This window comes from Canis aureus, chromosome 5, assembly GCF_053574225.1.
Source record: "Canis aureus isolate CA01 chromosome 5, VMU_Caureus_v.1.0, whole genome shotgun sequence".
Classification (NCBI taxonomy): domain Eukaryota; kingdom Metazoa; phylum Chordata; class Mammalia; order Carnivora; family Canidae; genus Canis; species Canis aureus.
Genome location: NC_135615.1, coordinates 51642604 through 51654882, shown reverse-complemented (window position 1 = coordinate 51654882; position 12279 = coordinate 51642604). Strand labels below are relative to the sequence as shown.

Sequence of the window (12279 nt, the reverse complement as noted above, 5' to 3'; positions counted from 1 at the left end):
AGCACTTAGGCGTTCCCTAGCAAAGTTATAACGTGCTTATTCTAAACCCATCTGTTATATTTCTGAGTAGGTAGCTGAGGAAAATTCCACCTGTGTGCCCTGAAAGACATGCCAAAGAATGTATTAGCAGCATCGTTCTCGATAGCTCCAACTGATAACACCCCAAATATCCATAGAATAGAATAGATGGTGGTTTTCCATTCAACGGAAAGTTACACAGCAAAGAAAAATGATCGAGCTACTTTCATATGTGTCAATCTTTAAAAACGTAATGAGAATTGAAAGAGATAAGACTACGACAGGCAGTACGATTCCATTTATAGATAGAATTGGCAAAACTAAATGTTGTGCTCTAAGAGACGCATGCGTAGTTGGTAAGCTCTAAAGAAAAGCAGGGCTGTGATTAAAACACAGTTCAGATGCTGGGGGCTTTTTTGCAAGGAAGAGAGGGTGGTATCGTTGGTGAGAAGCCCGCAGTTACCTCTAAGATACTGGTAATATTCTGTTTCTTATCCGGGACAGTGGTGACACATCCTCTCATTAAAAAAAAAAAAAAAATTACGTATGAAATTTATTCATTTTAAAAATAGGTGTATTCTGCGATTAATTGAAAACTCCAGTTTCTGCTGCTGTGGCAAAGATCGGATGACACGAGGTGTACAAAGTGCCAGGCATCTAAGAAGTGCTCAATATGATATGTGTCTAAATTTAAAAAATAGGATCAAATAACTCTTCCCTGAGGCCTGGAGGGGGTGAGACAGGGAGGCACAGAGGAGTGGGCTGTGGATAGCAGGACAGATTCCTATGGGCCCCAAGTAAGGATGCAGAGACTTGGACGTTGGCTGGAGCTCATCCAGTCCTTGAAGAATCTGCCAAGTGAAGCAGGCAGACACATTCCAGAAGATGGCATGTTTACAACTTCTTGGCCCACACCATTGCCATAAAAGCAGCCTGCCCAAATCCCTTTCTTCTTATCCACAAATGAGCCCCAGGATATTATACCTTTCCTGGGAGGAAATATTGTTTTCTAAGAGGAGATGAGCCTCGTTCACTCTGGCTCCTCCCCCCTCAACAGCCATGCAGAGATTTAGCAGGGGATGATGTGGCCATCAGACAGGGCTTATCCACCGCACCTCTCCCTCCCCATGGGTGGAGGGTCTCAAACACACTGGCTGGAGGCCAGGTCTCCCTTTGGTGGTGGGGGGGTGGTGGCTCAAGGTCTTTTAACAAACCTTAACTGAGCATCTGTTAAATGCAAGACAGTTTGACCAACACATGGTGTTATGGGTTGAAGCGTGATCCCCCAAAATATGTTGAAGTCCTAACTCCCAGTGCCTGTAAATGTGGCCTTCTGGAAATAGGGTCTTTGCGGATGATCAGGTCAAGATGAGGTCATTAGGCTGGGCCCTAGTCCGAAGTGACAGTCTCCTTATGAAAGGTAAATATGGACGCAGGCACATGGGAAGGTTAGCATTCCCCTGCCACGAGCAAAGGAACCTACCAGAAGCTGGGAGACAGGCCCGGGACTGCCCACACCTTGGACTTCCGCCTCCAGAACTATGAGCTCCCCAATTTGTGATATTTTATTTTGGCAACCCCGGGAAACTAATACAAGAGGGTGGAAATAGAAAGGAGGGAGATAGGACTTCCTGCCCTCCAGGAGCTTGCTGTCTTCAAGGGCAGTCGTATTTCAAGCAGAAGGAAATAAATAACAGAACAGAAAGGCAAGGAAGGTGTTCTGGCCGTGTGTAAGCTAGAGAGGGAGGGGTTCTAACTGTACAGTACACAGTTTCACACTTATGTTGACTTATCCTTTCTTCCACATGCTCACTCATTTACTCATGGGGGCTGTGGAATATATTGAAGAAGACTCCAGGCTTTGAAGTAAAATAAAAGTTCATATTTCAGGTCAGTTGGTTCCTAGTTGCTTCATACGAGGAAAGTTTCCCTCATTTATAAGATGAGGGTAATCATGCTACCTGACGGTGCCTGACACATTGTGAGGCTCCATAAACGGAGACAACCTGCAGGAGTGGCAGCGTCATTCTCCACCCAACCTAAGTTTACTGTATCTGCTATGAGCCAGACTCCGTGTGAGAGATATAAAAATAAGGCAACAGTTCCCGCCTTCGCGGAGATCACAGTCTAGTCCCCTCCTGGCTTGGGCACAGATGTAAAGCAAACAGCACCCTAGTAGAATAAATCCTGATAGGCATCAAGGGAGTGTCTGCCCTGAATGAGGGGATCAGGGTAAAGGCAGACAAGGGGTGGTGCTTGAGATGCATTTTGAAGGATGAGTAAGAGTTTGTTGGGGAAGGGCCATCCCAAGGAGTTGGAAGACGTGTGTACAAAGCAACAGAAGCAGGAGAGAATAGGCGACATTTGGAGAAGAGCAGTTCGGTGCAGCTGAGACATAGGATCCTACATAAGGAGAGAATCTTGGGAGGATGGAGCAGGGCCACGTTGTAAAAAGTTCTATATGCCAACCTGAGGAGTATGGACTTCATCTATGGGCAATGAGAGCTTCTTTTTTTTTTCAGTAGGCTTGAATTCAAGACCCTGAATCAAGCAAGACCTGAGCTGAGATCAGGAGTCAGATGCCTGACTGACTGAGCCACCCAGGCACCTGGGCAATGAGAGATATTGAAGGACTTTTCATTCTCAATAATGGACAGTAACCAAGGGAGCTACGCTGCAAGCCTCGCTTTTAGATGTGTCGTTGTGGTATTAGTGTAGGGGTGAGAAAAGAGGCAGGGGAGCCTGTTAGGAGGTTATCACATTAGTCAAGACCACGAGCTCTGAAGCCTGGGGCTGAGTCAGTGGTGGTGGGGTAGACTTGGGGAAATAGAAGACAGTGTGAGCTGACATCTGTGATGCCGTCCAGCTGCCCAGCATTTCTCAAACATCCTCCCTATGGTTGGGGAATTTCCCAACTTAGTGTCCATCCTCAAAGAACAAGCCAGAAACCCACTCTCCCAGCGTTTCTGTCAGATGGGGCACAGGCATATAATTTGGGCTCTGCCCATCAGGACTTTGTTTTTTGGAAAGAGAGTTGTGAAGAGTCTGTTCTGATGAGGTTAGTGGTGGGCCGCTGTGGGCCGCAGTCCCTCTTTCCCCAGGGTCTGCCTGCAACGCACAGTGGGCCGGCAGTAGCAGCAGCAGGGTTCCTACAAGCCAGCCAGGCTCACAAGCCCTCCTAAACCAGCTTGAGTGGCTTCCGGTGTTTGTAACTAAGAACACAATCAGATGCAAGTAGGAATGACAGGACTTGGTGATAGATTGGGGGTGAGAGAGAGAGCATTAAATCTACCATGATGCCTAGATCTCTGCCTTGGGTGCCTAGGTGAGTGGTAGTGCTGTTAATTAAGCTTGGGAATGAGGAGGGAAGGGCAGCTTGGCGAAGAGAACAAGGAGTAATAATAATAATGAGCTCAGTTTCCAACATGCTGGGTGGGAGTTCCCTTTGGGACAGATGGGCCATAGACAGATATGTGGGATATATGGACCTGGGTATCAGCAAGGAAGTCTAAATACGAATTTTAGACTTGTTGAAATATATTTATTCGTTAAATTAATTGAACACTTGAAATGTTCCAGTCACTGAGGAAACAACTATAAATAAAATAAGATCCCTGCTCTCATGAAATTTATCATTTAATAGGATAAATCATAAGTAAACAAATATGAGACGTGGTTTTGGGGTGATATGTACTACAAAAAAGAGTGATGGTCGGAGATGGGGTTGGGATAGCTCTTATTTTAGAAGTGTGTCCAGGGATGTTGTCTCTGTGGAGAAGACATTTGAACAGAATTAGGAGTGGGCTCTAAAAAGGTTGGGGACAAGGGAAAAGCAATCTAGGCAAAGGGAATAGCAAATGCAAAGGGATAATAAGCTTAGAGCATTTAAGGAACAGCAAAAAGGCCAACGTGGCTAGAGTTTAATGAGCAAGAGGAGAGTGGTAGCAGATGACCTGGCAGAGATAAGGACCAGGTCATGGAGTGTCTACACTGTTGACCATGATGAGGAATTTTTATTTCATTCTCAGTTTGATTGGAAGCCATGAGAGGGTTCCAAGCAAGGAGAGAAATGATGTGATTTATGCTTTTAAAGATCACTGCTTCCACGTGGAGTAGCATCTTTGAGGGAGCAAGAGTAGAAGAAAATAGACCAGCTGGGAGGCTAGCGCAGTAATCCAGGCAGGAGATGGTGGTGGCTCAGATGCACGAGGTGATGGGGATGGCGGGTCCTGAGAAATGGCTAAATGCTGGGTATCCAGAGAAGAGACAACCAAGAGGACTTGCCAGTGGGATTGCTGTGGATGTTAGGGAGGGAGAGGTGTTGGATGACTGCCATGTGCTTGGCCGATGGACTCAGGTAACCGGTGGTATGCTTTAATGGGGTGGGTGAGCGCTGGTTGGTAGCGACGGTAGAAACAAAATAGTTTGGGCCTGGATGTAAGTTGGAGATGTCTATTAGATACCAAAGTGGAAAAGCTGGAGCAAGACTGATCAATTTGGAAGTCATCGTCTCAGAGACAGGATTTAGCCATGTCCCTCCCCTCCCCCATAAATCCGTTCTCAAATCCCCCCTGCAGCCTTGGGGGGAAGCTTCCTGTCACGGGTGACTTATGAAAGGAGTCTTTATCTGGCACAAGTCTTTCCCCAGGAGGTCTGTGTTGGCCTACCACAAGTAAAATCTAGAAAATAGAAAAAGCAGAAAACCAAGGCAAGACATTATAAAGAGAAGGACACTGTACTGCATCGCATTATGAGCTTAAAAATTGCAAGTTGAGTATATCAAATATGTGCCCTACATGTTTTAGGATTTAAACTTCTGTAAGGCAGCAGTTGTTCTGTATTGTGTCTTCTTGGGAGGCAGTTTAGAGACCTGGTTAAAATCACCGGCCTTAGAATTCCACTTCTTGCGTCCACCTTAGAAATATGTAATTTTGGTCTAGTTATTAAATATCTCAGCACCTCAGTCTCCTCATATGTGAAGTGGAGGTTGTAGTAAAACGACCATCTTAGGACTATTGTAGAGATTAAATGACTGACTGAGTGTGACTAAAGCCCTAAGGAGGGTGCCCGTTTTGAATGAACTCAATAACCATTGGCTGTTAGTACCTATTATGTGTTCTACAGGAACATAGACATATTGCGGACTCCACCCAGGAAAGGCTTAAGCAGAGGCTGGAATATTCCCATAAAAATGTAGGAGAAACACCATATTGGGAGAAGGATAGTTTCTGGGCCTCCAACCTTCTAATTTTGGGTTCTTTTTTCATGATGTAAATTCTGTGCTGCCTGGGAGCATGGTGTGTTGACTGAGCGTATGATAAACTGAGACTGGAGAACAGGGGACTTCTTGGTTTCCTTTTGATGCCAGCTTTTTTCTTAAGATGCTTACACTTGGGATCCCTGGGTGGCGCAGCGGTTTAGCGCCTGCCTTTGGCCCAGGGTGTGATCTGGAGACCCGGGATCAAATCCCACGTCGGGCTCCCGGTGCATGGAGCCTGCTTCTCCCTCTGTCTGTGTCTCTGCCTCTCTCTCTCTCTCTCTCTCTCTGTGTGACTATCATAAATAAATTTTAAAAAAAAAAAAGATGCTTACACTTATCCCAGATGCCAGATGATGGATCTGCTTTCCCTGCCTCTGCTACTCTCCTATGGATTCTTGATTCTTTAGGCAAGAGTCTGCTAGCCAGCTGCCCATAAGGATTAATCCTGCTTCAATCCTTCTGGGTAGTATTCACATTTTAGCGGAGGCCACCGTGACAAGTTTGCAAAGGTGAGTAGTGATGGGCACAGCAAGTGAGGGAGGCCATTGCAGACCCCACACTGGACACTGTAGTATTTGGGGTAGGGATGTAGGGATTTGGACAGTTGCAGGTCCCTGTGGCCCATGCTGCTGGAGCCCTTGGGAAAGTTATTCTAGAAGGAACTAGACATATTTAAAATCTAAGCTTTTGGAAAGAGGAAATGAAGTTTGTATACCCACTGGTTGTTACCATGCTTGGATATAGCACTGGACTCTACTTTCTCTGGAAGGAATGGATGAGATCTTTAAGTCTGGGGCACCTGGATGGCTCAGTGGTTGAGCATCTGCCTTTGGCTCAGATCACAATCCTGGGGACCCGGGATTGAGTCCCACATCGGGCTCCCTGCAGGGAGCCCGCTTCTCCCTCTGCCTGTGTCTCTGCCTCTCTATGTGTGTCTTTCATGAATAAATAAATACAATCTTTTAAAAAAAGATCTTTAAGTCTGAGCATAAAGATAGTAAAACTCCTTTACAGCCGTGTCTAAGTGTTGCGCTGCTATTCTGGGGTACATACCATATCCCTGCACTTGTTTCAGAAAATCTAGGTCAATGTATGTGCTTTGCATTTAACACACACACACACAGGAACCTAACCATACAGTCTCAACTCCAGGTGGCCTTTTTTCTCTGCTTTTCTTTTCTTTACTTTTTTCTTTCTTTCATTCTCTCTTGAATTAAATCTGTTCAGTATCTTTAATAATTCTATCACTTCTAAGTCCTTCCACAAAGGGCATTACAGTTCTCCAGTTTATTGCAGAGATCTCTCTAAAAAAAGAGCCATCCTTAGTGCTGAAGCTCTAACACAAATGTTTAGTTCCTGGCACTACACTCTAAAGCAAAATGAGTAACATTTTATTTGAGTAAAACAAATTATAATATCTCACTGGGGAATATACCCAGCACATTTTTTTTATATATATCTATCTATCTACATCCAATGGTAGTCATTTATGGGCTAATTTAAAAACAAATGCAGATTTCAAAAAAAAATTAATGAAAGCCACGTTTTGCCCAGGAATAGTATCGTATACATGCCCTATAGCAGATACTAGGCGGCCAAACTTCAATGGCAAGACTCTAAGCTGTGAGTTTGGTATTGGCCACCTTTTCTCGCTGCCTTGGAGAATCCGGCGGCGAGTGATGTTGAGAAACCACCTTGTTGCCACCCTTTCTCTTCCTTATGGGCAACTCCACTGTAATAGAATATTCATTTCCTGAAGGGGCAAGACGGAGCAAAAAGCCTCCCACCAATCCTCTGGATGTCACAACATTCTGTTTGATAAATTCTGTTGCTTCTTCGCTTATATTGTAGATTCCTTATTCGCTCGTTTCTTGATCTGTCCTTTTGCCTTGTTTCCTTCTTTTTTTTCAGCTGTCTTCCAGTCAGTCTGCACGTAGCCTCTGAAGGGAAGGAAAGCTACCACAACTGCAGGTGTGCAAGTTTTCCAACTTTCTGGAACAAAAATCCCTCACACCAGCCAGTCCCTCCACCCTTTGCAATCCGGGGGGGGCTACTGAGTATTCTTCTACCGTGGGTCTGGGACTGTGGCCAAGCATGTGATTCCACTACTGGTTTCTCCTTGCAGACGCAGTTGAATCCAACACTTCAGAAGACTCGTCTTTGCTTTCCTACACTTGGGGAGGGGGTTCCTTCCGGTTCTGGGTTGCCATGATACCGCTGGCCCAGGTGGCTCCTTTCAGGTGTAAAGCCTGAAACCTCACTCTCTCCCCTGCCCCTCCCTCACAGAGGCTGTGAGGAGTGTGGTCCTTGTCTAGGTATTTAATGGAGGAGGGTCTCATGAGGAGAAATGTCAACACTGTCCCTGGGTCTTTGTGTAACCAAATAAAGCAAATGTAGTGCATGATTCCTGATTAGGTCCTGAATTTAAAAAAAAAAGAAAGAAGAAAGAAAGAAAGAAAGAAGAAAGAAAGAAGAAAGAAAGAAAGAAAGAAAGAAAGAAAGAAAGAAAGAAAGAAAGAAAGAAAGAAAACTGTCAAAGATATTTAGGGATAATTGAAGACCGTTGAATATGGATTGAATATTGATTAGCTCCTCACTATGCAGGATGTGGACCACTGACCACACCAGCAGCATCACCTGGGAGCTTGTAAGAAATGCAGCTTCAAGCCCCACTCTATGGTCTACATGTCCCTTGAAGGTTGAGAGGCATGTGTGTGAGTGCATGTGCTCATCCCAAAGTAGAAGAATCTGGAGGTATGTCTGTAACCCTGAGTGAAGGAGATGCTTTCAAAGGAACAGACCCCTAGACTCCTACAAGGCATGCTGGAGCCATTAGAGTCTTCTCCTAGGTGGGATAGACCAGGCATGGAGGGGTCTATGCACTGACAAAAGGGGGAATGATGGAATTAGACCAACCCCACAGGGAGACTCCCAAAGGTGCCTGGGGATTCACTGCACTAATGGACAAGAAGTTAATAAGGTTAGGAGTTGGGGTGTGTCCCCTTAATTTGATGGGGATTTTTTTTCCCTTTGTTGGATGACACAGCTTAAAATTCCTTCCTTCGTGTGTTGTAATTCCCTCTGGTTTTCCCCAACCCTAAGGTTGGACAACACCCCTACAACATTGTGTGTCGGTGACCGAGGAGAAGCCCCTGTGGTCACAGCCCTCCATGGAGGCCTTTGCGGGAGTAGCAGCATCACTGGCAGGGGGCAGGGGTCGCCGGGGTCCAGGCTGCATTTTCCAGCAGGGTCGGTGAGCCCCTGCCACTCTTGTGTCTCATTCTTTAAGTGTCTCTGTCTCCTCACAGGGCCGGAGCCTTGTGGTCAGGATCACTAACCCTGAGCCCTTCTCTCTGATTGCCAAATCACAGAAGGGGCAGCGTGAGGATGAGCCTCCCCCAAGTCCCCTATTTCCATAGCTAAAGAGGATTTGATTCATGCTGGGGCATTTATTTAAAAGAGAGAGGAGAGAGAGAGACCAGCATGAACTGAAAAGGACTGAGAAATTACATCCTCTCATTCTTGTTTCCAAATTCCACTCAGGTTTGGAACTTATTTGAACAATTTTCATCCTGAAACATGAAAAGGTGGAGGAATCCAGCCTCTTTTTGCTCACAGTAGACAAAGATAAGCATCTCTCCACAAAGGTACGAGATTATGTTACCCTTCTGGAATCCTGGTAGCCAATTCCAGTTGTTTTTGAAGCACAATGCTACCCATGAGGCCTAAACCAAAAGAACCAGACATTCCAGATTGACTCAAATAATTCCATTTTTTAAATGTAATGTTCTGGCACCTTTATGATTTCCATATTTGTTCCAGTTTTCATCACACCCTGTGATACTGAATGGCAAGATCAGGAACAGAATGCTTCTTTGAATAACTCAGCTGCCTTCCTACCTTGTGGCTGTCAGGTATAGGACACAGTGTGTCAGGAATGCAAGGAAAACACAATTGCCATTCAAGAAGTTAATTCTCTCTCAACACATATAAAGAGGGGAAAAGTTGTTTTGTGGTTTATTTATTGTGGGGAGGGGAAGTTTTCTTAAAAAAAACAAAACAAAACAAAAGCAAAAAAAAAAAAAAAAAAAAAAACCCACACCACCCAAAGGAAGGAAATTCTCAATGGAAACCATGGATCTTTGATGAACTTTTTACTTCTGCATAATTTGAGATTTATTAAGAGCCAAACTAAAACCTATTTTGTTTTTCATTGTGTCTTATAAGTAGAGGAAAAAATGACATTAGTCACTATGTATTGAGCCATATGACTCTCAAATACATAGTAACTTGGCTTTGCATGCAAGTCACATTGCTTCTAGAAACCCCACAATAGGAAGGTTAAATCCTTTTCATTTTCTTTGGCACTATCTGGAAACATTCACAGCTCAGAGCTGGGATGTCCATCCTATAGTTTATGCAGCGTAGCTGTGTTGTCTCGGACTCTACAGAATAAGAGTTTACAACCGAACTGGAAAAACAGCTCTCCTGCGCTACATCTAGTCTAGTCTAGTCTATGTAGGCCAGACTTTATCAGTTTTTGGTACTCCATGTGATAATCACCGCTTGCCAAACACGCTTGTCTGAATTATTCCATAAAACATGCTTGATAAATGGACTTATCAAGACCACTAGGTCTTGAAGAACTTAAATTAGTCCCAGATGACTCCCTTTTCAGTTAAAAGATAAATTTAAATAAAATGTGAATGTAAACATATTTTCGACTCAGAGTTCTGTTTTAACCGATGAAGCACATTCTGGCACTAAGCACTGTATCTATTTTTGACGTTTTATGGGTTTTGCGTTTGTTGGAGACAAGATCTCAGGTGGCCGCATCTATTTTTTATATTTATGACTCTTTTGTATTTGCTGGAAACAAACAAGTTTCAATTTTCTATCTGTAAAATGAAATAATAACAGATGCTTTGCAAGGATCTGAGGATGAGTACATAAGATAGTAGACATACGGTGTTTGTCACAATGCTGGGCACATAGTGTTGAGTAAATGTCACAACTTAATTCCCTTAGCTTGTGGAAGACATACACAACACTTGAAAGGTGATGCAAATATATTCATTTCTATTGGTTTTCAATTTAATGTGTTTTTCTCTTATTGTAAAATAATGGGTTTGGGGGCAACTGGGAGGCTCAGTAGGTTAGGCGTCTGCCTTTGGCTCAGGTCATGACCCCGAGGTTCTGCGAACAGCCCTGCATCGGCCTCCCTGCTCAGCGGGGAGCCTGCTTCTCCCTCTCCCTCTGCCCATACTCCCCCCCACCCCACCCCAGCTGCTCATGCTCTCTCTCAAATAAATGAACAAATAAAAATTCTTAAAAAAAAAAAATGGGTCTAACAGTATTTGATTTCTTTATTTGACAGAGAGAGAGCAGGAACAGGGGGAGGAGGAGGAGAGGGAGAAGCGGCTCCTTGCTAAACAGGCAGCCCAGTGTGGGGATTGATCCCAGGACCCTGAGATCATGACCCAAGCCTAAGGCAGACACTCAACTACCTGAGCCACACAGGCACCCCAGAGCTTTTTTTTTTTTTTTTTTTGCACATTAGTTGTTTTAAAATTTTAAGGCTCTTACTGATCTGCTAATAAAACCTTCTGCGTTTCCAGTGCTACTTCACCACGTTTTTCATGCTCCTAACTCACCATCTGGACAGAGCCAAGCTGGTCCTGTTATCCTCTCCACAGTTTCTTTTCCAGTTCTATAATTGATATATAACACGGTGTAAATTTAAGGTATATTGTCATGTATTGACTCATACATTTTTTAATAAGATTATTTATTTATTCATGAGAAACACAGAGAGAAAGGCAGAGACCAAGGCAGAGGGAGAAGCAGGCTCCATGCAGGGGATCCATGCAGGATCGCGGGATCATGCCCTGAGCCGAAGGCAGATGCTCCACCACTGAGCCACCCAGGTGTGCCTTGAATCACATTGCAAAATGCTTACCATCATAGAATTAAGTACCGCCTCCATCACATCACATAATTACTATTTTTTCTTTTTTTGTAGTAAGAACATTTAAGATTTACCCTCTTAGGAACTTTCAAGTTTATAATACGGTATTATTAACTGTAACCACCGTGCTATCCATAAGCTCCCCCAGAATGTATTCATTTTCTAATGAATATGAAACCGGAAGTTTGTACTCTTTGGCCAACATCTCCCTATTGCCTACCTCCCACCCCCGGCCTCTGGTAACCACCATTCTACTCTCTGTTTCTAGGAATTCTGCTTTTTACTTTTTTCTTAGCCTTTTACTTTTAATTTTTTAAAGTAAGCTCTATGCTCAACATGAGGCTTGAACTCATGCCCCTGAGATCAAGAGTCAGATGCTCAACCTACTGAGCCAGCCAGGCGCCCCGAATTCAACTTTTTTAGATTCCATATATAAGTGAGATCATACAGCATTTATCTTTCTCTGACTTATTTCACTCAGCATAATGCCTTCAAAGTCCATCCATGTTGCCAAAAATAGCAAGATGTTCTTTCTTGTGGCTGAATAATTTTTCACCATATATATGAATAATATTATTCCTAGCAATATTTATAACTAATATTTGTATATGTGTGCATGTGTGTGTGTCACATCTTATCAGTTCCTCCACTGATGGCCCTTCATGGGCATTTAGGTTGTTTCCATACCATGGCTATTGACTCCACAGTTTCTTCTATCATTTTTTTTCCCTGTGTAGAAAGCTTCTTCCCGGTTCCCTTTATTATGATCCTGCTTTTCCTTTAAGGTCTGATTCACCCATTTTTTTCCTCTTGCAAAGTCATTTTTGATTCCCTTAGTCTAAAAGTAGTATCTCCCTTACAGTCATTCTAATGACATTGAAAAGGTTTTTTTTTTTTTTTTTAAACTTAAGTTTAAAATAGGATTAGATTTACAGAAAAGTTGCAAAGATTGTACAGAGGGTTCCTATATATCCCTTAGCTCACGTTCCCAAGGTTCCCATCTTACATTACTATGGTAATGCCACATGGATTC

At 43.7% G+C, this 12279-nt stretch overlaps 1 pseudogene; it reads right to left on the bottom strand.

Annotated features, from left to right (window-relative positions):
• Positions 1-6894: 6894 nt before the first annotated feature.
• LOC144313563 (FUN14 domain-containing protein 1 pseudogene) lies at positions 6895-7488 on the bottom strand (annotated as a pseudogene).
• Positions 7489-12279: the final 4791 nt, after the last annotated feature.